At 40.0% G+C, this 26,758-nt stretch overlaps 4 long non-coding RNA genes across 4 annotated transcripts; all 4 read left to right on the forward strand.

Moving 5' to 3' along the window:
* The first annotated feature begins 532 nt into the window (after positions 1-532).
* LOC143483220 (uncharacterized) lies at positions 533-3,087 on the forward strand. The gene is made up of 3 exons (XR_013122443.1): positions 533-594; positions 967-1,048; positions 2,117-3,087. It is a non-coding gene; the product is annotated as an uncharacterized LOC143483220 (long non-coding RNA).
* A 12,293-nt stretch (positions 3,088-15,380) lies between these two features.
* Positions 15,381-18,631, forward strand: LOC143483010 (uncharacterized). The gene is made up of 5 exons (XR_013122357.1): positions 15,381-16,066; positions 16,379-16,524; positions 16,764-16,871; positions 17,039-17,163; positions 17,409-18,631. It is a non-coding gene; the product is annotated as an uncharacterized LOC143483010 (long non-coding RNA).
* A 1,265-nt stretch (positions 18,632-19,896) lies between these two features.
* Positions 19,897-20,444, forward strand: LOC143482740 (uncharacterized). The gene is made up of 2 exons (XR_013122288.1): positions 19,897-20,095; positions 20,314-20,444. It is a non-coding gene; the product is annotated as an uncharacterized LOC143482740 (long non-coding RNA).
* Positions 20,445-23,760: 3,316 nt separating this feature from the next.
* LOC143483327 (uncharacterized) lies at positions 23,761-26,758 on the forward strand. Its single transcript, XR_013122477.1, has 6 exons — positions 23,761-23,992; positions 24,351-24,463; positions 24,600-24,676; positions 24,788-24,899; positions 25,012-25,085; positions 26,649-26,758. It is a non-coding gene; the product is annotated as an uncharacterized LOC143483327 (long non-coding RNA).

Raw genomic sequence — 26,758 nt, forward strand, 5'->3', positions numbered from 1 at the left:
CAAGGGAGAACCTGCACAGAAAAAAGGAAAGGTTATATAATGTATGTAATGAAAAATGTTCATTTTATTTGAGCAATACCGGTGACTGGTATGCAGAGAAAGGCAGCCATGTTGTTTTGTTGAGAAAACAGATTGGGTTCTGTAGAGTCAGGGTTGCCAGGTCCTACAAAAATATCCTACACAAATTCAGTGTAAAACCCGCCCTTCAGTCAATAACTTTAGGGTTTGGGCTAGTTTAGGCTTCTGAAGGGCCTAAACTAAAATTGACTATTATATCGGGATCGATTCTTAGTTTTGATTTGTAACTCCTGCCCAAAAAACTGCACCCAGCAACCCCAGAATTTTTACCTGCGGCTGGATTTTCAAACCAGCCCAATTTGGCGTGAAAACTGCGAACCTGGCAACTATGTGTAGAGTGCTTTTATGGGTTGGGTTTTACCACCAAAAATCCAGGAAGTGACATCACACCACTTCCTGTGTAGCACTATAAAAGGCCTGATGAGAATTGTTTGAGCAGGTTTTTGGTGGGAGAGTATGTAATGCTGAAAGTAAGAAATGATCTTGATGCTTGAACTGTGCAGTGTGACAATTGATGTGAGGAACTTGTGAACTATCACATTTTGGGTTTTTTATGTCTTGGTTTTTTTCTGTAAATAGTTTTCTTGCCTCTACATGGGGATTAAATAAACACATGCTACTTCTTGACACCCTGCCTGAACCAGACCCTGTGCCTTGTCTGCCGGTCACTCACAGGGCGAACAGATCAAGGCCATGCAGAAGTGTCAGAATGTTATGTTTCTGTGCGGGATGCAGGATTTGATGTGTTAAACCATGAGTGGTAACAGAGGGTGGTCTTTCCCTGGAGGTCATACATAGGCATAGTGGGGGAAGTGTGACTCAAGGAGTCCCCATTGAAATGGGCTAAAACTGACCGTTTGTGTTTTGGTTTATCTGTGTATTTGCCAGGCTTGCTTGGACTCATTTTGCAGCATGTTGTGTAGTGGGAAAGACTACGTCTTCAGTTCAGAAAGAAGGTAGAGACACAGAGGTGGGGGTCCTGTGTGTAAATGTACTATGTTGGTTATATCATCAAACAAATTCCCACAGATTAACCTGTTGTTGATAACTGCGGTTCCTTTGATATGCGCTGGGTGTTAAAGGAAGAGGAGTTTGGTGTAGGGTCTCTTCTGTTTTCCTCTCTTCCCCTCTGCTTTCTTGCACATTGAGACACCCTGCACTGGTCTGTATAACTGTTTCCATGAGAATAACTACCTTTTCATACATTGATTTAGAATAGTACTGTTTGATAATAAATTAATCTAGTTGTTAATAGATAAATCTAGTTAATTGCTTAACCAACTTTTCTTAGTTATATCCATAGCAGGCCAGATTAACTCCTAATAAGTATCAGATAAAGGTAAATGTATAATAACACCTATTCCCTATAAAATACTTAATCTGTTGCATACGTTTTATATGCCAACCCCTTAGTAACTGTAGCTGTATAGTAAACCTCTGACAAAGCAGGCTACTGTTTATAGCAAGGAACTTTGTGAAGTTGGTTAGTTATATCCCGTAACCTACAGTGAGCTATTGGATAAGTGAGTTCCCTTAACCTTTATTTAAACCTTAACCAAAACTATTACATATTATGCACATTAGTCCTTCATCTGCACCTATTTCCATCTTTAGTTGTAGGTAAGCAGGGTTGAGGAGTTAAGCATCAAAACAAAAACCCATACAGCCAACCAAGATGAGCTCTGTTCAGGCAGAAGACTCAGATGCAGTAGTAGAGATGGTGTACAGGAACCCAACCCTTTCTCCAAGACACAGCACACGCCCCCTACTGGCCTCCATAGGACCAGGACAGAGGAGAGCAGGATGAAAAGTGGAACAGTCACGTACAATCCTGCAGATACAATCCTGTCTTCACCAACGTGTTTACCCACCACTCAAGCTTGGTTGGTTCTTCCTTCAGGGTGCAGATGTCTGGCTAAACAACAATGAGGGAAAATGAAACATGATTAAAAAATGCAAAGAATCCACGTGTGCCGGTCATTCACCACTTTTCTTGAAGGATTTCAGTGTGGATCTGCAAACCCTTGTGTATCAGCAGGGTCTCAGAGGAAGAGGCATGATGGGCAGGAAGACGGCTCCTCCCCCTTGTCGAAGGTCTGCCCGCGGCGTTGCAGAATGGCAGCTTCAGGTTCAGTTCCATCTTTACTAGAGGAACCCCTTCCTGCACGTGTCCCACTTGAACAGCTCCTTGCTGCTGAGTGTGTGTTCCTTTATGTGCTTGTGCAGGCAGGCTGTCTGTTTGGTTGTATCATGAGCATTTGGGGGAATTTCCACTACACTCAAATATAACCGAATCTTGTATGTTTATTATGTATGGTGTATTCTTAATTTAGCTGTGACTGTAGTTAGTAGACTACTGTAAAATCTTTATTATCATTGTGCAATATTGTGTGCTGATGGTGATATTGTGCAATGAACCCAAGTGTTGGTTGGCTTTTCCTGCTCCCTGTAACAGGTGATGCCTGAAACTTTACAATGTTATTCATGTCCCAGCTTGTGCTTTGAACCAGCTACTTCATCAAGGTGGGGCTTTACATCTGATAGTGTCAGAGGTATTTTGTGTGTGTGTGTTTTTAACATGTTGTCTTCTCACTCACTCAGGTGCAGGTTTAAAAATGCTGGAAACACTGTCTCTCTGCCGTGCTACAGGCAATCATGCTCGACTGACTGACTTTCAGCAAAACGAAACCTAACTCAAATCCGACCACAAGGGGGTAGTAAATCAACAAAATATAATCACAGGCCTTTCTTATGAACATTTCTCAGTATCGCAGTACATGTACTCTGCCTCCAACCTGGCTTGAAACCCCTGTTCTCAGTGTCCACCTTACGTTTAGCCATTTTTGAGGAGGGGGATAGCTGAACGTTGATGTCTGCTTTGACTGCTGATTTAGGTTTATACTTTCGCGAGTGACCATAGTGCGCGACTCCGAATTTTAATGTTGCTTTGTGTTGCAGGTTTGAAAAGTGCTGGAATTTAGGCTAAAGTACTTGAAAATGCTTGAAATTGTAACTACTTCGTTTCACAACAAATTGCTGTATTACGTTACGTTAACAAATACGAGCCTCTTGTAATTCCAGGACGAAACATGAGAGATCATGAAGACGTTAAGATTGAGCGTTTTGAAAATAAAAAACAACCATTAAATAATGTGATAAAAAGCAAATTATTTCGAACCATTTCGAGTATATGTATAAATATTTAACTTAATTAAGTTTAACGTGCTGGGAAATATTGAAATGGACCTTTAAAGTGACGTACAAGTGCTTTAATTCCACCTTATAAAGGTGTATGAACCCTGCAAACATGACTTTGTTCATTGCGTTGAGGCGTGGCGCGCGCAAAGTTACAAAATTTGAGATGTGCACGACCTCGAGAATCGACAGCACGCGAGACCCTCGCGCACAGGCAGAGCCACTGCGATTACGTCATTTTCGCCGCGCGGACCCTCGCGGGCCTTGACTTTGACATATGTGTTTTAGATGAACTGAATCATTAGAATCAGTTCACTAAATAGATTCCTTCAAAAGATTCGTTCACCGAATCGTTAAGTGCTTGGCAGGACTCCGACACACCTGGGTCACTCCACTATAATGGTTCAAATTGGACTTTGACATTTTCAAATTTTTTGCTTAAATGTATAATTTCTCTGTATACATCACAGCATTAAGGATATTTTTACCAATCAGAAAATCATATTTCCTCATCTCAGGCATTAGCTCTTTATTATTATTGGTCATTTTTTCAAGATCTGGGCAATGTTTTTCTTCAACCCCATTACGTACACAGTGGAAGCTCTCTGAATATGATCATAAAATGCATTTCTGAAGAAATAAATATTTTCATATTCATCAGATATCCTCAACACTAATTCAATAACTGTGAATACAAAAATGATATAGAATCTCACTTTTTTGCAATACTAAAGTCTGAAATGTCCCTTTTCATGAAAGCGCTCTTGTCATTTTTCATTAAAAGTGTGGTTCAACTAAAGAATCTTCACAAAAATCAATAAGCTTATAATAACTCAACATTTTAGACAGAAGTCAACAAACATTAAATTACTTTTCAATGCATTTTTTTAAAATTATGTATTAAAATGTAGGTGTGACAGGGTTGAGACTAGGGTAACGGGGTTGAAGATGGTAATGGGGTTGAAAGGACAAACAGGGCTTAGAGGACAGGATGCTGGAAATTCTGTCAGTCATCATTTCAGTCATCTTCACTTGGACCTGGCATGGAGTTGGGTTTAGGGGGATACTGCCCCTACTATACCTCAGTGAGAAGGTGAGCTCCTATCTTTGCATGTAGAAGAGCAGGTAGGCTGTTCTTGCCCTGCGCTTAAGGATTGCTGGCTCATTCATTTTTGAAACCTTTGAATCATTGAATGTTAACCAGCTTTCTCCTTTCTCCTCAGCTACGTCACTGATGTAGTGCCTTGTCAGGGTAGCAAGATGTCATTAGTCACTTTAGTTTCTACTGCATGTTTGTGGATAATGTCAGACTGCTCACCACTGAAAAATTTGCAACAGGGCAGATGTAAGAGAAGGAGGAAACCCTGAGTGTCTCTCCCTCCTTTTTCAGCTGAAGCAAACACATCATCAGGAACTCATGGGCATCCTGTGGAAGACAGTACATCAGAAGAGCATTGCTCCTGGACTTCAGCAGCAACAGAGTGAGAAAATAAAGAAGGTTGTGTGCAGTTCCTGCAGACTACTGCATGTGGTTCTGATGTGTTCTGAATGGCTCAGAGGTTGTTTAACTGAACATGTTCGTAGTCCTCTCCAAACGCAGGGCATCTGACTGAAATACAGGCATTCAGGGCTCTCAGGAGCTTCTTCTTCTGTGAAGAGCTACGACTAGTGAGCCTGCCTTGCTGCAAATCTGCAAAACATCTACGCACGGTAACAGGGAGACCAATGTGGTTTATTTCTCTCTGCATCACAACACCTCCCTAAGCACTCATATTTGAACAGTTCAGTTAGACACGTGAATCCTCTGTTCCTGATCTGGTACCTGAGCATCTGGCAGCTGGATGTCCGCTTAGCAATCGACCCCCCACCCCCCCCCCAACAACTTTCGTTCCATTGATGTGTATCAATCTGGTAGCCCTCCGCTATAATTGGTATTCAAGAAGTAGCTCCCAGTTTCAAAAATGTTGGTGACCCCTGCAGTAGACACTGCAGGATTCAAGATACCATTGAGTCAGACTACTACTAAACTACAGGAGTCCATGTCATTATCTAGTGTTTTTGTAAGTTAGACATTTGCCAAGAAGCACAAATAACCATCGACAGACATACCATTTAAAGAACAACCTCAAGTGGTATCAGCTGAGTTAGTGCTCTGGTAAGAACTCAACAAACAGGTGGGTCTTCAGTCTACGCTTGAAGATAGCAATAGACTCTGCAGTCCTAGCAGCTTATGGAATATTGTTCCACCATCTTGGAGCCAGGACGGAGAATAGTCTGGAGCTTTGTCTTCCATGAGACTTTAAGCATGGAGTTTCAAGTCGAGCCATCTTGAGTTTCTGAGTATTCGCTGTACGGATCGGCTTTTGACCATGGACATCATGTAGGGAGGGGCCAGTCCATTTTTGGCTTTGTAAGCAAGCATCAAGGTTTTATATCTGATGCGTGCCGCTACTGGAAGCCAGTGAAGAGAGCGTAGCAGAGGAGTCACATGTGAGAACTTGGGGAGATTGAAGACCAGTCGTGCTGCAGCATTCTGAATTAGTTGTAGAGGTCTGATGAGGGTGACAGGAGCACTGATAATCAGCTGCTGATAACCAAAAATCCCATAACGGTCGAATCTGAAATCCTGATGGTTGTCCACGGTGATGATGAATAGTCCACGGATGGTGATTCTTTCTGGCTTTCCTCACAGTTCCTTGCACACTGACAATGGTGATTGTTCTAATAATCCCGACGATCAGTTCTTGATGTTGTTAAGTCCTCTGGTCTTGATACTTATAGTCAAGACTCTTCGTTACTTTGATGCAGGCCACGGCACTAGCGCTGGCAAAGTGGTGAAGGGTAAGCTACAACTACAAAGAAAAGATTAGGTTGAAGGGACGTTGACAGTAGCATGTCCATTCTTACTGAAATTGTGAACCTGTTCCCATGACTCACCTCTGCATCTATCCAGTAGAATTGTTGAGCACCCACCAGTGCTCACTCTGCCACCCACTGTAGATGGACTTGTGCTGAAGCTTCACCTCCACCACCTGCATTTTATGGGTTTTGCATCGTCAATGTAGCAAAAAACTCATTTTGGTCTGGGGGCCGAATACAACTTAATCGGACCTCAAGGGGGCCAGACCAGTAAACTCATTACAAAAAATTACATGGAACTAATAATAATCAATCAATCAATCATCAGTTATTCATATACAGTGTTGCAAATAACAATAATTATTTATAATATAATTATTATTACAATAATAAGAATGCATTATTTTTAACAGCGTTAGGTAATGGCGTCATTTTGTCAGTAAAGGGATAATATAATTAATTACTTTTCCTGTCGTTACAACGCCGTTGACGTTACTGGTCATTAAAAGCGGTGCGTTACTATATATTGATATACTAACAGTAATGCGAGCGGACCGCTGCCCAGGCTAGTGAGGAGTAACAGATCTCGATAGGTCACAAGTTCTCGGTGTAACACCTGTTTATCTTAACAAGTCAGTAAGTGATTGGCTAAGGCAGCGTTATGGTAGCCAATCAGAGCCAGTGTTTTTACACGCGTGCCGAAGCACTCCAGTGACACGACACAAACGGAGAAGAGACAGAAATGGCGAGTCAGAAGTAAGCTGAAGAAAAATTTGCATATTCAAGTTGGCGATATAAACATTATTTAAGAAAATACTTGAAGTTCCTGAATGTCTACCAGACTGGGTATTTGATTTATTTAATTAAGAATAGAGGTTTAATTGTTAAGTTTACTTCTGTTGTGAACAAACCAGTTCTCAGGTTGAGAGAATTTAATTTAATTTGATAGATGTAAATGCACTTTATATAGTGTAACTGTTTACTTTTGTTTCTTTTTTTCCAAAGTTTTGGGATTATAAAGGATTTTATCCTGCACTGGTATGTTGATGTGCAATAAATGTCAAAATTTAAACACCTTTATGATCTACTCATTTCAACTGACTGTGATACTGCTTTTTCAAAAAATCCTTATTCATTGGCATATAACTTTTGTACTGTAATGCAAATAGTTACTTTCCCTGGTAACGAGTTACTTTTATTATAGAGTAATTCAGTTACTAACTCAGTTACTTTTTTGAACAAGTAGTGAGTAACTATAATTACTTTTTTAAAGTAATGTTCCCAACACTGCTCATACCTGAATACATTTAGACTTACTTATGGGGTATTTAGAAAATGATTCCTAAAGGCATCTTTACTTATTTTTACTCTTATTTGTGTTTTTCAGCAATCAGAATTTTCTGTGACGTATAAGGGTGTCTCCATCGATTCAGGTGGCCTTTTCAGGTCACATGAGTCTAATCACACCCAGACCCTGGAGACACCGGACCCTGCTGTTTTCTCCACCAGACCAGACCCACCAAGAGGACCCCCTCCACGCCCACCTCCAGGCTTTTAATCACCTACACAGCATTTTAATAGATTCTTATACAAAGTTCTAATCTCACTATGTATCATGCTTTTTACTTTTCCACATAAAAACAAAATGTTTTGAACTATGTTTGGTCTTTGTGCAGATGCCTTTTGGGGGGGGGGGGGGGGGAATGGGGGGGGGGGGGGTGGATGCGGCCTCACAACAATGTATACACTGAAAAGGCCAGGGTTTTCCCCGAAAACATGACTTAACTCCAACGATAGACTTCACCCATTGTTTTTTAATTTGTGCAGCACACACATGAACATAGTCCCTTAAACTGGATAAAACATTGGTAAAACTGTGCAGTAAAAGCTTAGCGGCATGTCTGGCCACACTCGCTGCCACCGTGAAGTTCTCCCTTGAAAGATCCTATGCTCGGCATTTAAATGAGTAGCCCCGGCCCCAACTTTGTTAGACTCTACCACCTACGTTGGAGCAGGACTACATACGTCGCCATTGAAACATGTACAACATACACAAACATAACTGTATGCTATTGTTTGCTAAACATCACATTCAGCATTACAACTTTTCCTGTCCTCCTCCTACAGGTTCAGTAGGACCTGCCTCCCCCCCTTCTGCCGATGACCGTGGGCTCTACCGGCCAGCACCAGGGAAGCCCTGGAAGACGGCCCTCCTCCCCTGAGGACGAAGGACCTCTAGTGAGTTATTCCTCTTATATATACACATACACAATCCAGGTGATGGGTCAGGTCTCTGACCCCATCAAAGTCTTTATTTTGCTTTTCTGTCTCTTTCTTCCTCTCCATCATGTAGGTCTCCAGTGCTTCTTCCTGGAGTAGAGACCACAGACAGCTGTGCAACCTGATCTTCACCCAGACTTCCAGGAGAAGAGGAGTAATGCAATTTGTGGACCAGGACACAATGCATATTGCCTTCTGTCATGCAGGTATCACAATGAAGCAGTCTGGTTCTCTTTTTTTTCTTCATTTTAATTGAATAACACATTTTCTACTTCCAGCAATGTCACCCAAGTAGGTGTTTTCCCCTCATTTTCTGCAGATCTTGGAGAAAGCCGTTGCCAATCTGGAACGCATCTGTGACGGGCAGGTGTGAGCAACAAAAAGGAAGCGATCACGCCAAGTCTCAGGGAAAAAGGGTGGTTTAATATAAAGTGTGCAAAACCTAAAACCCGTGCAATAGATCCAAATTAAGGATATAATGACCAGCGGTCAACTGGTACAAAGACAAGACATATATAGGCAAACAAACGACCCTCAGGTGAGACGGATCACGGGCTCCGCCCACCTGAGGGACACACATGACGTCACCAGACAATAACAACAACAGCCGCTGTGGACAGACGGCCGGTAGGGGGCCGCCTCACCGTGACAGCATCGACTTTCTCCTGAGCTTAGGGATGGTCTTGTCAGAGGTGGATGGTGCTTCAGCACTGGTAGACTGGAAACCTGCAAAGTCAAAGCAAATAGACGGCGTGAGAGGGATGCTGTGTGTAGTCTTCCATGCTGTTGTCATTATTGTTGTTCATGCCCTATTAGTTGTGCAGCAGGAAAGACTACTAAACCATGGAAGACTACTAAACCATGGAAGACTCGGTTCTTTATAAATAATACTGTCATGAATTAAACTTCATGAAATACTAAAATGCGTACCATCTGGAATATGTTTGTCCACCACCTGGTCCTCCGTGTGAACATGCACTTAGTTTGTGCGTTTCTTTAAAAAGAGCAGACAATTTGATATTAAAAAATCATTCAAAATATGATTGACGGTAGCATAAATGTATGGTTGAAAATCATTCAGAAGAGCAGAGTCTAAAGCTAATGGTGTGACTGGGAATAAATACATTTTAAAAACAGATACCTTGAATCTCCGCTTCAGAAATCTTGGAAACCTGAACCACCAAGATTTCTTCTCCAGCCCCACGTCCACTGTCTGTGCTGCACTCTGCAGAGCGGAGCCTGTATGGTCCTGTTCTGTCCGAGAGATGGTGATGCCAGCGACATCACCGAACAGAGTGAGGGCAATCAGAGCTGACAGCTCAGAGCAGCATCTCTGTAGTGACAGCTTCACTTCCACGTCAGCCTCCGTCACAGATGCGCTTCTAGAACCGTAGTGATCAGTGTCAGGCTTGGTCCAGGATGTCAACCCAAGGCGTTCTTGGAGAAAAGTTTCTGAAGCAGTCTTCACAAATCTCCTCACGATGCCCGACTGGAGTGCCTCCTCAGAAAGGTCAGACAGCACTGACCGAGTCTCCCTGCAGCTCATTTGTGCCTTTACTCGGTCCAGAGCCGCAATCCTTTCCAGCATCAGGTTCCTCACTATAGGGATGAGGTCCTGAGCAACCACCTCCTTCACTGCCACTTTGACCCATGCTGAGATTTTTTCCAGCACTTCAATCAAATCCTCCATTTTCATCTAGTTAGGTTAAAGGAAAGTGTAAAAAGTTCATCAGTATCCAAAAGCTTAATGATTTTTAATTATTACTTTTTTTAACCTTAAGCTGATTATTTCTTTAAGAAGTAAAATGCTAATGTAAAGAACATCTACTGTTGTGAAGGTCTGACCAGACATGGCCAAAGGCTCATGTTGCTATGGTAACTCAGACACACAGGCAGATAGGAAGACAGAGATACAGAGATTCGTACTCACATTGCTTGGCAGTGTATTCCTCAGCTCTTCAGTTAGAACAGCTGGATTAATCCCAGAGGTGGATACGACTCCACCACTTTTCCCACATGGAGGAGTGTTGAGATCCTCAATCACTGCCTCCTCCACTCTAGTACAGCAAATAGCTGTGGTGAAAGAAACATTTACTTTAAGCATCTATGAGGCAGAGACTAATGATGCACATAAGCAAATGTCACTAAAAACATAAATTGTGGAAAATTATAGTTATGAATAAATAACCTCATAATGCATCACGTTTTGGTAACATGTAATCACGCTAAATCTCACCTGAAAACCATCTGCTACGGTCTTTCTTTGCCTGCTTGTTTTTCACGCTGGGGGCCGACACATCACAGCCCTCAGGAAGCTCTTCTGCTGGCCCAGCTTTCTTAGACTGTAGTAGAGAAAAAGAAGAAAAAATGAGTTTCATGATGACTATCGCAGGGGTTCTCAACTGGTCTCAGCCCGGGACCCACTCCCCCCCCCCCCCATTGTCATTAAGTCGCGACCCACTTTTTAAAAAAAGTTGTCAGTTGCCGTACACCATGCACTTTATGTAATACAACTTGTTTGGTGGTCTTATGAAGGACCGTTTATAAGCTATTGAAATTATTACAAAAAACAGTATGCAGTGCTCTGGGGCCTTCACGACCGCCACTTGCGTCTGTGTTAAGGTCATTTGTAGACGGTGCCTTAGACGTTGCAGTGGTGAAAGTTGCACATTTAAAATACGTCTATTCCTGACGTAAACAAAGTTGTAGATGTTTATCTTGGTTGCCAGAAACAATAATTTTATTATAGCACTTTTGCTAATACTGTCTTAGTTATTGAAGAAAGAATTCCGAATATTCGAACGTGAAACAAACTTTACTGAAGTTTCCTAGTATGCATACGAGTGACTTTTGATCCCATTAAAATTAACTTAAAATTATGTACAGTTATAAAGAAGTGTGTCCTCTTTGGGTCCGACAGAGATGTAGACTGTGTGGGAAAAAATGCGATATTTTTCGCTTGGCCATTTTCAACGCTTAGTGCTAAAGTTTCAGCTCCGTTTTGCGAGTCATGCTGGTGATCGGATTCCTGCATTTGTTGATGGGCAGAGACGAACACGTGAGCGGGAGCTGGAGTCTATCGTTTAACTTTTAAAATACAAACTCAAAAGAAAGGATGAATATTTTTCCAATTACAAAATATCCTTACCCATAAAAAAATAATGCTGTCGCCAGTGGCGAGTGAAATAATTATAAAGTAAGCTACATTATGCATTAAACACGTTTCTGTGAAAATACAGGCTGCGGACATACGCGCAGACAGGATAGGGGGAATACGAACATTTCATAATTTGATTTTTTTTCTCAACACCGCTGGACTCTCAATGAGAGAATATTAATCTATCTTAATGACCTCAGATGGTTAATAACCAATATTAATTGGTTACACATCTTAAATGTGATAAGAGGCCGTAAAATGAAGTAACTGGGATGTAACCGGATAATTAATGTTAATGTGAGTCGCCATTTGTGGTCGAAAGCAATTTAGTTCTATTTTTGTGCAATATTCTACAATCACTGTTGCTACAAAGCAACTTTAGAGAACTGTCTCGACGAGGAATGTCATTTTCAATAAATAAACTGAGAAGCGGCTCTCTCGAACTTACTCGGACTAAAGTGAGATTATGGAAAAAGCTCAAAGGAACATGAACTTACCCTCATCATTTGTTGATTTGTTGATGATCACTTGGAATAGTCGCACAAGATATCGCTGAACCGCTGTAGTCGCTACTTCAACCTCGGTGACGATCAAACCATCTGTGGTTAAATTAAACACTGTCTGTGGCGACTTTTATAGGTCTCCTGCATTGTGACTTCATATGCCGTGTTGTCGTAGGGACGCAGTTAGATAATAACTAAAACTACTAATTGGCCGTGTTGTCATAGTGACAGTTAGATAATAACTAAAACTACTAATTGGCCGAGTCTTCAAGTGCAAATCACATTGGGCTGGCCCATGTTAATCTCAGTAGTTTGGGCTGGGACATTTATCACACCCACTCTGGCCCTGGACATGTATCAGATCCACTCCGGTGTTATAAAAATCTGTGCTACCCATCGAATGTCCTACTTAGGTATTTTCATGTCAGTGTACAACGTACACCTATAATTTTGCGTTGTCAGCATTTTTTTCTCTTGAATTCACAATGACTGTCCATTTATTTTGCCAATTTACTTTTTTGTCAACAATTATTAAATATTTTTGTGAATATCCTCGGAAAGACCTGAGAAATATCACTACTGCTTTGTTTCTAATACGTGGAGGTTCCAAATGTCTGCTAGTCAGTTTGTTTTATCCTTGCCAGCAAATAACTGTGCTCTCTTTTATCATTCCATCCTAAATGGTTTTAGTTGACTGACCTTGAAAATAGCACTTCGACGTTCGTTCAGTTGGGCTATTTTACATTTTGAATCAATTTTATTAAATACAAGTAAATAACCATGAAATGTTAATGACGCTTGCACTCATCGCAGTCATTTCTGCGATACTCAGTTAAACGTGCAATTGAGGAGAAGTGGGACACGATACCTGTTTCTGATAAAGGGGACATACCCAAAGAGCTTCAACAAATCACAGAGGCAAAATCTCAGAAGTCCCTCCAAGTTTCAAATAAAAGGTCAGTAAAGTTCAAACATATGTTAGTCCAAACATGCTTCCAGCATTAATACTGTAGATTTTATGGTCTATATCGGTTCTAGACTGCGTTAACATCGTATTTGGACTGCGCAGACAGATTACATGGAGAAACCTGTGCACTTCACCTGTTCCAAATGCTCAATTCGGATAACCTCATATTAAGGCTCTAACGTTGGAGGATCCGTGGCTCCGTCCGAAATGCCGTGCAGTAGGCATTAGATTTCAATGCATTACGTTCTGCTCAAATCTTAAAGCAGTGCGTTCTTTCAGTAGGCGACTGGGCAGTTTTCATAACCTCGAACATACCACGTCCGTCATTTACCTATGTTATATGATATGGCATATAACGTTATACCACCACAGTTTAAGGACCGCTATTAATTAAAAGCGCCATTCCATATTTGTGTTTTATATATTTATATTGATTTAGAATCAGCATCAAGACGTCGTCGAGGACTAACAGAGTTACAATAACCATTAACCTCGATTTAGCCTTATTAATAATCCCAAAGCTAGATATATTTATATTTGCAAGGGTTATAATTTTCAAGGGGATAATTTGGCATTTCACTAGCATCACTAAGGTGAGGTGAATCCCCAACTTTGTTATATCAGTGTGACAATTAGGCAACCAAGATTTATAATAAACTAAAATAGAATTAACGTAAAATAATTTGACATACAAACCACTTCTAAACCAAATAAAGTTGGTCAAATCTTTAAAATCAAATCTTTAAATCACAGAAAGTAAAAGTGTCTAAAATTGATGTAAGTGTCATCACCATTGTAGTTTTTATTTTGTGGTTGTACAGGGTGTCCGCCGGGTCTTAAAAAGTACTATAAGTTGATAAATCAATATTGGAAAAATGAAGGCCCTTAAAAAGTATTTAAAAGCCTTAGTCGCGATTTTGGAGTAGGGCCTACTGGATTTTCGTTGATATTTTAGCTTTGCAACAAAAAGTATGCAACTATTAAAAATAAGATGTCCCTTTTTTACATCCGGTTTATGTAAAAACTTTTGGGAATCATTTTCACTATCAGTTCGTTTTTAAATTCTCTATTAAGGCTTTATTTTATTATTTTATTTTTCATACAGAAAATAATTCTGGAAATATAATGTGTCGTTTTGCAAATATAACACACGGCAAAGTGAAGGAAAAAAAACAATAAAATCCAGTCAGCTCGCGCTCTCCAAATACTTGATTAAAAAAACAAAAATGCTTTGGACGGAACGTACACGTACCATAAGGCCCGTTAGGCTTTTTAAAGGTAAAAATGAGTGGACTAAAGAAAAGAAAGTGGGAACTGAGTGCCGAGTGCTTAAAAAGTGTGTTGAGTGGACAACAAAATATTTTTCTCACTGAGCTTTGATCAACGGCTGTATGTGTGATATGCCAAGAAACGGTTGCAGTTTTCAAAGAGTACGAAATCAGCCGTCACTTTGCTACGATGCATGCAGACCATGCTAGCAAGCAGTCAACAGAAGACGAACGGCTACTGCTCAGAGGTTGGCAGTTTCTCTACTGTGTTATGAAAAAAAAACATGGAAAGTTTGGAGGAGCAATGTGCGCATTTACGCACAGCAGGGGTACAGTAGCTTCATTAACTCACCGTACATCGCTCTCAATTTAAAGAGCCCTTTCTAGTTTCTGCTGCTGGCAGGATATTTAATGCAGTCTGTCTCTCAGGACAATCCGTCCATGTTTTTGCGAGGTTTAAAACAATTAGAAATTATTGAGCTTACACTGTAAAAAAAAAAATCCTAATTTTATGTAAAATAACTGTAAATATTTAATGTATTTTAACATTTTTTCCAATTGTATGCAAAACTTTGTAAAATTACAGACATTTGTAATTTGACAAAATGTCTTTTATTTTAAGTATTATGACAATAATTACAAGTTACATGCTTTTCTCGTTTTTTTACGGAAATAATACAGTATTATTTATACGGTATTTTTCTGCTTTCTTAAATTATATACAGATTCATGTATAATTACAGCAATTATCTGCAATTAAACATTCGGTTGATTATATAAAGGTTTATGTCTGTAAGAACTAAAACGTTTTTTTCTCTGTCATTTTAATCAAAATCTTATGTCTTTTGGCACTGCTGGTTTAAACATGATTTTCAATGTCAGAAATGAATGTGGCTTACATGTATCAATACTCGTATTTTGATTGTTAGGCGTCCTCGTAATTCAGAGGATCCATTGATGTTCAGGAGAAAAATGAACAAAATATATAGGTTCGGACATATTAATTTGCCACAGAACGTGATGGTAATTGAAAATAATTTCTGCAGTTGAAAATACAGAATGAAGAGTGACTTCCTAATGTCAGTTCAGACATTAGATTTTTACATTGGCATATCTAAAGTATGTAACTGTAGTAATGGCTGTAGGAGATTTCTGTTGATTGTTCCATCTCTATTGATGTCTGTTCTCATTTTAGTTCTTGTGCAGTCAATGGCAATAGAAAATGGCAGTTTGTTTGGGCGCTGGACTTTTAAAAGAAACATTTCTAAACACTGGGTCTATACTTGAACATAACCAAGGAAATAACCTGTAACACACTGAGAGACAGATGAACTGATATACTGGTAGACGTACATTGTAATGGAACAGGCTTTTAAACTTAAAAATGTGTGTGCCTATAGTTACACACTGGAATAAAAACACAAGTTGAACAACCACTTAAATATAAATGTTATCTCTAGGCTAGGGGCATAAACGTGATTTGAGCTCATTGCTTTTAACCATAATTGGTTAATCTGACTGTCATTCAGGAAACTGGCCAATGACAACTGTTTGCGCCTCTCAGGTCATGTTTGAAAATTTCAGTGTGTGCTGATGGTCAGCCTACGAGCTGTGGTGGCTAGCTAGCTACCTGGATTATTTTACATCTACCTGCCAAATTATTATTTTGAGCGGATTATCGTTGGATGATTCAACAAAATAAGATGGAAACGGGGCACAGAGGAAGAAAATTTAAGTGAAGCATTATTGGTGACATCAGGTAAGAAAACGTCCTTACTTTATGTAAGCCAACGTTAGCTAGTTAACTAGCTAGTTAGCCCAGTTTAAAAACACATTTCACGTGAATGTTTCATTTGATAAAGATGAAAACAATAAAATATTAATATCTAATATTTTCCGATGCTTTAAAATACTTTAATTCGGTCACTGTTAAATACATAATGGGTTAAATAATGCTCTATGCGGTAATCAAGTCTTTGTTATAAGGTTCATTGAACATAACTAAATCTAGCGACAGCTAGTTCCTCAAATTCGGTCTCGGTCTCATCGGACGTAATTTCTACATTTTTAGCACTCTGGATCTGTATTTTGAGTGGCAGACATTAATGGGGTTTAAAAAATCCGCCTCCATCACGTTCTGCGTGGCTGAATATTGTACCGTCCGCCAATGGGCAGCGACGAGGGGTGGAGTCTACAGGCCTCCCAGCAGGACCCGCGGTGAGTTCCCTGTTTCCCTGGATGTGTGTTGTATGTGTTAGTGTTCCCCCTCCCTTTTCCCATTAGAATCAGTGTATTTGGCACTTGTTTATGCTTTTAGCGTGTTGCTTATAAAATAACAGTTCGCTAACATTGGTGTCATGATTCATTCTGGTCCTTCTGACTCAACACCGTTACAATATGTAATGAATATGAATAGACTTAAAACTGCAGCATTTTTTTTGTCGAAACCTTTCCAGATTAATGGAGGAAATCCTATGCAATTAAAATTCATGTTGCTGCTGGACCACTTCTCAGTTAAGCTAATGCAGATCTGCACTGAAGAAAGAAAGGGTGAAGGAGACCAGGTATGGTTTGTGTAAAAAATTAAAACACCATTATTGGGATCATTGTGAAGATTTTGTCCATTGCATTTTTACCCTTAGGGAATAAATATGCTTTTCTCATATGTTAAATATGTAAAGCAAAAAAATTATATGCACCAAGTTTGGCCTACATTTTGTTTACTGTACAGAGCTACAGCGCAACACAGCCCAGAGCAGGAGCGCAACACAGCCCAGAGCAGGAGCGCAACACAGCCCAGAGCAGGAGCATCACAGCCTAGCTCACAGTACAAATCAATCTGGCCATTATGTTGAGGTGAGTGGCTCTCCCTGCTGCATCACTACACTGGATCTTCAGGATCTGCCACCTCCTGAATCCCTCTTCACTGTTTATGTGTTTTCCAAGATTAAGTGCTATCATTGTCATGATTCAACATAACACAGAAGTGTGATCCCTTTTTGAAATGGCTTTGCTATATATTTGTACTATAATATTTGTTATGTTATTGGCACAAAATTAACAGCAGCTAACTTTGGATTTTGTCTGCAACTTTTTAACAGGCAGACTTCAGCTTTTCACTCCTGAGAGGCCAATGACCAGATCCTGCAGATTTCTTCTCTGCAACATACGGAGAATACAACCCTTTCTTTCACAGGGAGCTACCCAGGTGCTTTTACAGTCTCTCATCATCTCAAAGCTGGACTACTGCAACTGCTTACTTACGGATCTTTCTCTATGGGTCATCAGACCTCTACAAACTGATCCAGAATGCAGCTGCATGACTGGTCTTCAATCTCCCCAAGTTCACATGTCACTCCAGTGCTGCATTCTCTTTACTGCCTTCCAGTAGCTGCATACATCAGATCTAAAACCTCGATGCTTGCTTGCAAAGCCAAAAATGGACCAACCCCTCCCTACATGATGGCCATGGTCAAAGCCCCATCCAAACCTTGAGTACTTTGAACCTCAAGTACGGCTTGGCTTAAAACGCCATGCTTAAAGTCTCACGGAAAACAAACTTCAAGACCTGTCCTGGCTCCGAGATAGTGGAATGAGCTTCCATTGACTGTCCAGACTGCAGAGTCCTTAGCAGTCTTCAAATGACTGAAGACTCATCTGTAGAACAGACTAAATCTCTAGCACTTGTCATAGTTGTTTCCGTTGTATGATATAGTACCTATGTGAGTTTGCATTTCTTGTAGGTATCCATTTTAATTTCTGTAGTTTAGCAATATTCAGCCTATGTTTTTGTGTACTTCTAGGTATTTGCATTGATTTCTGTAGTTTAGTAGTATTCTGGTTCGAGGGTATCTTGAATTCTGACCTATCTATGTACTATTTAGAATTAATTCTGTGAACAGATGGCAAAGCACTTCGTAAGGCGCTCTGGATAAGAGTGTCTGCTAAATGTCCTACATGTAAATGAGAAGGAGTGTATCTTTCATGTCACATCAGTGTTATGTGTTTGTAGTTGTGTTCAGGCTACTGATATTGGTGATGGAGAAAGACACTGAGTACAGTCCTGGGGATTTAAATGATTAAAAGTGATGATAGAGGACATTGAGGTGCTCAACATTGGTATAATATACTTTTTCATTTGTATAAAATAACTTTGCAGTTTGCATTCCACATTTGAGTTTGTCCTGGAAGTCACGATGAATATGGACAGGAAAAATCTGTAAAATTACGGTACTTCTCTGCAGAACTTTTTGTGCTGTCACTTTATTGAAAGTGCTTAATTGTACTAATTCAGGGAAAAGTTGTAAAATAAAGGTATTTCTCTGCAAAACTATTAGTGCTGTCACTTTATTGAAAGTGTTTAATTGTAATAATTTAGGGAAAAGTTGTAAAATAAAGGTATTTCTCTGCAAAACTTTTAGTACTGTCACTTTATTGAAAGTGCTTAATTGTAATAATTCAGGGAAAAGTTGTAAAATAACAATATTTCTCTGCAAAAATATTAGTGCTGTCACTTTATTAAAAGTGCTAAATCATAATAATCCAGGAAAAATCTGTAAAATAACGGTATTTCTGCAGAATGTTTAATGAATTTTTCTGTAAATTTATTGTTTTTCCACTTAATTTAAATCAGGGTTTTTTACTTTAAAATTAAAGTTTTTGTTTGGCAGCCGCTGCTGCCAGTCGTTTACCGTTTTTTTACGATTTTTTTTTAGTGTACTGTGCTCCGTTGGTAGTATTGCCAGTGAAATGATATGCCACTACTTGCTTCCACCGTGTTTGTGTTTCCAGCCAGCATAAAGACACAAGCATGCTACTCCTGTGTGACCTGGCAAAGTCACATCACCGTAGAGTTTGCCGGTAAGCATATGCAACTCCACACTTGGTGTGATTGCCATTTCATCCAAGGTCAACACACATTCCCGTTCAATCTCTGTCAACCCATCTACCTTCAGTTTAAGGAAATCAAACACCTCTGTCAGCACACCAGGCTCAAATCTAACGCATTGTATCCTTCTCTGTAGGGTTCTTATTCCTGGCAGGGGAATTTGCAGTTCCTGCAGGGTCTTGTAACCTGTCCCACCAGCAGTAAAGCCAATTTTCAACGCCTTCTTAATTGTCTCATTGCTCTATTTCATCCCTTTTGTGGTTAGTCTGCCTAATGCTTTCATTTGATCTTTTGAAAACGTTTTCTTAAGTTTTGTGTCCCTAACTTTCAGTGTCTCTTGAGAGTGGCATTTTCCTTCCTTATTTTTTGTAGTGCTGCCTTTGTTTTCCTCATGATTCTTTCTTGTCTCTTTAATTTTTTCAATAGCTCTGATTGGCTGGCTTCTGGCTGATGGTTATGCTGACTGGCTGCTGGCTCACTGGGTTGTATTAGCTCTCCCTGTCTCTCCTCACTAGCCATGTTCTCTCTTTGTTCAATCTCACTTTCCCTTCTCTCTGTATCCTCATCCCTTAATTCCTCAGTTTTTGAAACTGCTGGATATAAAAGACATATACTATTTAGTGTGATTACCTTTTAAATATTCTATCACTTAAAGAAATAATATAATTATTAGGAGTTCATACTTATTATACCTGGGTCACTTCTAACACTATAGCTATGATCAGCAGCTGTGGGCCCTGTCTTTACAGGTCCAGTGGTGCATCGTAGTGCAGGGGGCTTCCTCTTTCTGAGTGCGGGGCGATGCACAAAAATGGTGGGAACAGCATCTGCTCTCAGCCTGGTCTTGCCCTGTTTGGTTCTGATGAACTGCTCTGCCTCAAAATGTGCCTGCAGAGTGATGTGAGTTTACTCCTCACGCATGACAACTCAGTTTTGTCTACCCATATACATATCCCATAGTGGGTGAATACACAGTATTAGAGAACACTTACTGGATATGTATACACTCATTACACATATAAAAAACAACCAAGGCTGTGCAACAAGTTCAAATTCATATCACATCAATACTCATAATAATCATTTTCTCCTGTCTTTTTCTCCTCTCTCTCTTTAAGCCAAAGAACCATAGGGGATTCAATGGAGCCTGCAACTAGATAGCACCCTCACCCTGCACCCGAGTCTGTCTGGAGTCTTTGATTTTTTTTGTTCACTATTCTGTATTTTAATAAATCAGGCATTAAGCTTTCCAATAGTGTGTTTATTGTGAAAAGTGCCAATGGAGTGTTTGATGATTACTTCAATTTTTTTTTTGCTATTCTAATCTTTAGTGAGGGTAAAATTGCTCCTGGTGAGTTGAGCCAACCATTTTTTTCTCCTCTCAGTATCAGTGGGGAAACCATACATTTTTGCTCCTTTCTCGGATCGATTGGAGCATCCCCATGCAGCACAGCAAACCATGGTGGACACTACACTAACAACACGGAGGAAAGGACACACAAAAACTGCTTGACATGATATTCATATTTGAGATTATTAGAGATTTATTTCATGAATTCATTGCTGTAAATAAGTGTGTATTAAAAAGACAAGCTATATATAAATTATCAATGTATTTTAACATGTCATATACCGTCTGGATGTAAATGTAATGTGTTTTAATGTACCCTTTTAAAGCAGATTTCTGCACAATGAAGTCAAAGAATTTCCTTCTGTCGTATCTGAAAGTCAGAAAATGTACGTTAGTCATTTAGATTACTTAGGTCCCCAATACCACGGGATTACAGAAATCACCATGATTTAAAGATATGTTAATGTTGGAAAATTAATCTGATCTGAATTTCTCACCCCTTCCTGTCCCTCTAAATATATAAATGAACGTAATATATAACAATTATAAAACAATCAAAGCATTAAACAGCAATGTGCTCTCACATTAGCCTAAATTTGCTCGCTATAAGGTCACAATAATCCTCAAATCGTGGTTCTGTCTCTGTGTTTATACGCTCAGATTGAACTTCCTGGAACTATCGGAAGCCTCCGTGAATCACGTGACTATCAAGCTGCCCCGGACTTGCTCAGTACAGTAGTGACTCTCCAGTGGCTCACAAACTGTATCTGATGTCTGTGTGCATTGTGTCTTTACTCTTACACCAGATCCTGGGGAAACACACACACACACACACACACACACACACACACACACACAACATTGCTCACATAAAACACCATAACACAGTCTGACTCCATTATCAGTGTGTGATGTTCATACATGCAGCTCTAATCCTGTATTTGGCTTGTTGAGGCAGCTCTAGTGACTGTGTTGTAGTTTAAGTCAGTACATGGCCCTCCTCTATCTAGCCAATCAATGCACAGCATGAATACTACCTGGCCAATCACAGTTGTAAGAAGTGACTGATTATTCTCGCAGTGATTCTGGAGCTAAAAAGGTTTGAATTTTGTTAAACTCATATGCAGTACTTTTGTTCAGAAGCTCACCTTTTTAGATAACTTTAAAGCAGCTACATTGACATTGTAAAACAGTCAGTCAAACTCATTTTTGCGCCTTAATGTGACATCTCTGCTTTTTTGGGGGATGTGTGGACACACAAATCCTATGTTGTCAAAGCAAATTTGAGTGACTTTTGTTTGTGCTCTAGATGAGATTTGTAGCAGCCAACACGGGCTTGAATGATTGAGCACAGTGTACAAAAGTGCACAGCCTGGAGTTTTGTGGTAGCTAAAAACGAATGAAACAAAGTATCCCGTGATGGTAAGGCCCAATGTGGAGATTACAATTGCGCATTGTAGTAGAAATAACGGTTAGATGCCACCACAAGCAAGGTGGCATCTAACCGTGTGTTGCTGGTCACTGGGAGCTCATGCCTTCAATTCCATTCCTTCCGAAGGGAGCACACAGCCAGCGCTTCCCTGCAACACGGTTGATGAAGGCCATTTGTACATTATATATAGCAATGGAAATTCATATATGTCTCGATGATGGTATGCCAAAAAGTATATTAACCTAAATATATTTAGGAAACAGAATAGTTCTACATTACATATATATTTTAGTTCTACATTAACTGTTCAAACATTATTCCATTTTTTCCCTGTGCAAAATAAGATTTCGGTACCACAATGCATTACTATTTTGCATAGTGAGGCTACTAAACCAATCAGCTTGAAGTCGGCATATTACGCCCTCTGACCATACCTGTCAAGTGTCCCGTTTTGGCCGGGACAGTCCCGTATTTTACCGCTCTGCCCCGGCGTCGTCCCGTATTTTTATTTTCCCGTATTTGTCCCGTATTTTCAGTTTTCAATTTTTATTTTTTTAAAGCATTCATGTGCCGCTCCAAACAGAATTCTGTCACTAGCCTCGCGAGAACTGCTACCCACCCAGACTACTGCAGGTAGCAGTTCTCGCGAGGCTAGTGACAGAATTCTGTTTGGAGCGGCACGTGAATGCTTTAAAAAAAATAAATTAAAAACTCGTGGGTTTAGTGTCGACATTGGGAGCAGACCTGGAACAACAAATCAAAGATGGGTTTAACGAGAGAAGGCAGTCCTGCCTAAAAAGCTAAGCGTACGTGTGAGTACCTTGACGAATGGGACAGGGAATTTACTTTCCTAAAGAGGAGCATGAAGGGGCATAGCTACTCATTCTGTAAGATATGTAGCTGTGATTTTAGTGTCTCTCATGGGGGAAGGAACGATGTCCGTCAGCACGAACAATCTGCCAAGCACAAACGGGGGCTAAAGGCACAGAAATATGCCCAGGAGATGTCCCCATTTGTAGCTAGAAATACCACTAGAAAATTTAAATTTTTTAATTCATTTGTAGTTCAAAACATATTTGGGGTAGTTTTTTAGAGCAGTTTTTTTTACAGCAATGGCGGATCGTGGAGCCTGTCAATAGTTCCCGGAAGTTAGCAGCAAATACGAGCAGCGCAGTCAAACTGGAGCAGTGGACCATCTGTGATACACTTTTACAGGTTAGTACGCTTAAAAAATCAGATTGTGTATTATAAGGACATCAGAATCAAATTAACATGTGCATTAAAATATTTTAGTGAATTATCCACCTCTTAATAAGCAGATTTAGGGAACTAAATGTATGCTAAGGCAACGTGAATACGGTTAGCGAGATTTCACATTAACCACTGACAGCCTATTAATTGTAAATTCCACTCTTAATGCCATTTCACCTAAACGCAATGTTTTTGCGGGGCAGCTAAGTATTGGTTAAATATAACATTTGAGTGTGATTGTAGAGTGTGTTGGGTCGAGCAGCTGAAATGAGGATATCCATTTTGGAGTACCAGCTAACGTTAAGCTAACGCACAATAAGTAGGAGAGCCGTTCTTGTGATACATCACTGCTGATATTGATTAGAATGCATATTTAAGACTTCTAAATAGTACACAACAGTAATTTATAGATCAAGTGTTTGTAGGTTTTGTTATTCTGTTGACTATTATCTGTATTATGCTCAGCAGACTTTGGATTGATGGCAAAGGGAGAGGGAAGGTCATCAAGAGAGATTGAAAACACAAGATAAGTTGAAACTAGGGTGGCACTTTTGATCAATGAATCTTACAAGACTAAAGAGGAATACAACATACTAAAATGTTATAGTACAGTATGATATATGTAATCATATGTAACCATACTAGACTTGTATTCTATTATTGTATTATTTATGTTGTATTTAATTTATCTTGTTGGTGTATATTAGTTGCCTGCTGTGGGATAATTGGGTGCTGACCATGATGAGATTGAAAACACAACAAGGTAAGTTTCAAATAGCAATAAGAAATCAATGTTTATTACACTGCCGTATGTTGGCTGTAGGAGTGTAGGAGTAGTGATGTTGGCTGGGGGGGCTGGAGCATTTGTAGGAGCAATGATTAGTCCAAATGTTTCTGTTGGAGTGACTAATGGGCTTGATGGCACATTTGGAGCTGTTTAGGGGTTGCCGGATTTTGAAGCTTGGCTCTTGGAGTTGTTTTTCAACTTTCTGGATTGGCTCTTGCTTCCAAAATGACCATCTTTTAACTGTTTCTTCTTTCTGTCATTTGGTATTGTTGCTGCCTCAATTCTCAACCTTAGCCGTATGAATCTTTTCATGATTTTGTCTTGTACTCCACAGCAAGCTGGAAGCTTACTGTAAAGTGCCTGAGCTTGTTTCTCCAAGACCCTCACTGCATCAGGGAGTTCCATGAGGCAGGAACCAGTCTTGTTCCTAAATAGTTCCTCAATTTGGTGAATGAAATCATATGCGTCTTGGGAAGGATGACAAAGAGCACCTGCCTTGAACTCTTTTAAGTTCAATAAGATGCTGTTTTCTCCAGCAGGATTGTCATCACTGTGCTGTGCTGCAATTTTGCATTTTTCACAGATGCCGGCAAACCTGATGACCTTGTGGACGATGTAGCCAGCAAGATGGAAGAGAATGCATTTCTCGCTCTTTGTGAGGTCAGGTGCAGCTCTGTTGACCGCCATTAGCTGTTCCACTCTGACTGATGGTATGACATTTTGCTCCACTGTGTCCAAGAAGTCTGCCAAAAAGCTACTGTTGTTTTCCAGGTAGCTCCCAGACCTGATGGCTGTGAGGAACTGTCCCACAGATATGATCCTCAGTGCACGATGGAATTCCACTGGAGTTGGGACAGGATTTTTAGACCTCACACAGCTGAAGGTATTTTCAAGGCAGTCTTGTGTGAAACTTGATGTTAACACAAACCTGTGTCCTCTAGTCAGCATCTCTTCTCGTATGGCTAAAATTGATGTTGTTGCCATTATCACCCCAGTCTGAACAGGCTTCCAGTGTCCCTTCTGACCAATCTTCATCCCACGGAACAGATGGACAATGTCCTGGAGGAAGGTGATGGCCTTTTGCTACTCCTCCATCTTCAGTCTGCTCAAGGCCCTAATTGGATGACGAGATGACATTTGATTGAACCAATGATCAACTTGCTCCAGTAGCCACGCTGTAGTTGTGTAGGACAGAGGGCGTTTTTCTTGCTGCACCATGTGTTTCAGCCCAGCACTTGTTGCCTTACTGAATACATTTAGAGCAGGACCAACCTTCATCTTGTCAAAGTGACTTGGCTCGATGGCTGCAGCTGACAGATGTGGAGCTATTTTTAATGCCATCCCTTCCTGAAAGGCCACTAGGTCTTTAATAGGGACCACTGAAACCTCATTAGAGAGGAGGTTCTCTTTGTTTACAATGTCCTCAGGAATTTTGAACACATGTCCACGGACAAGGGCACGTTTTAAGCTCTTTACCAGATGTGGGACATCAGCTGGGCCGGCCCTTCCATTAGGCGACATAGGCAAATGCTAGGGGCGCCGGCTGTCCAGGGGGGCGCTCGCGTGCATGCGGTTTTTATTTTTAACAAATGAACAATTAATAAATGTGAAAACAAGCAAAGTCCACATAATCATAATTTCATTGTTTAATAATATTAGTCAAATTAATAATTCTTATAATAACAACACACGACACCTATCACCCGCGCGCCAACCCGCCCTCCCGCGCGCTCTGCGCACCTCGTTACTGTTTCTCTGTACACCACAGAGTGAGTGACATCTCCCTGTAAAGACCTCAAAAAGGCAGAAAAACAGGTAATATAATGGCAATATGTGGTGAATTAACACTATACCATTGGCGAATCGTCAGGGACTTCAACGCCTTCTCTGAAGGTTAATTGATCTTAAAAAGGATGCTTTATCTATTATATGTAATATATGTTAATAACGCTTCACCAATAATTTGTATTTTTCCTATAAATCGGCTTTCAAATCCACTTTTCGTACTTGTGCTGGAAAACAACCTCAGCAGTGAAATAAAAAATCTACCAATCAGAATATTTCACACCGTTGTTTCTAGGTAAAAGAGAGAAAGGCCCTTTTACATTGAGAGCTTTTATTATAGATTGGCAGTTTTATCAACCAATCATATTATCGAATTAAAATCGTGGGGGCGTGCTCCAATGGTCTCCTTTTTATTTGAAACAAATCCAAAATGTTGCCAATCTGTAGCTGTTGTGTTTTTCTTTGAAACCAGCTCGCTTGACTCACAACACTCAATTGTCATTGTGGCTTTTTCCCCTCTGTATGATCTTGGTGAAAAGAGTCATCATACTGCCCAATCCTAGGAGGTGCTATGATTAGCTTAGCTTAAAATAAATACATACTAACCCTCTGTTCATTGCGAATGCACTTTTGAAATAATAATGTTGCAGTAGGCAAATTGCCCTGATTTGCACTGGTGGTAGTTTTTTTATTTTTATTTTAAATTTATTATTAATATTTAAAAGTTGTTCTCTGCACTACGTTATGTAAAATAGTTTTAAAATATTTTTTGTGCAACACCTTTATATTTATTGCTTGTTATATGGTAATATTTAAGTCATTTGCTTTTTATTTGTTTCTTTAATAGTGACACAATCAACACAATGATTGATGATGCAGGGGGCACCAACCAAAATCTCGCCTAGGGCACCACATTGGTCAGGGCCGGCTCTGGACATCAGGCATGAAATAAAGTTG

This window comes from Brachyhypopomus gauderio, chromosome 19, assembly GCF_052324685.1.
Source record: "Brachyhypopomus gauderio isolate BG-103 chromosome 19, BGAUD_0.2, whole genome shotgun sequence".
NCBI classification, from domain to species: Eukaryota; Metazoa; Chordata; class Actinopteri; order Gymnotiformes; family Hypopomidae; genus Brachyhypopomus; species Brachyhypopomus gauderio.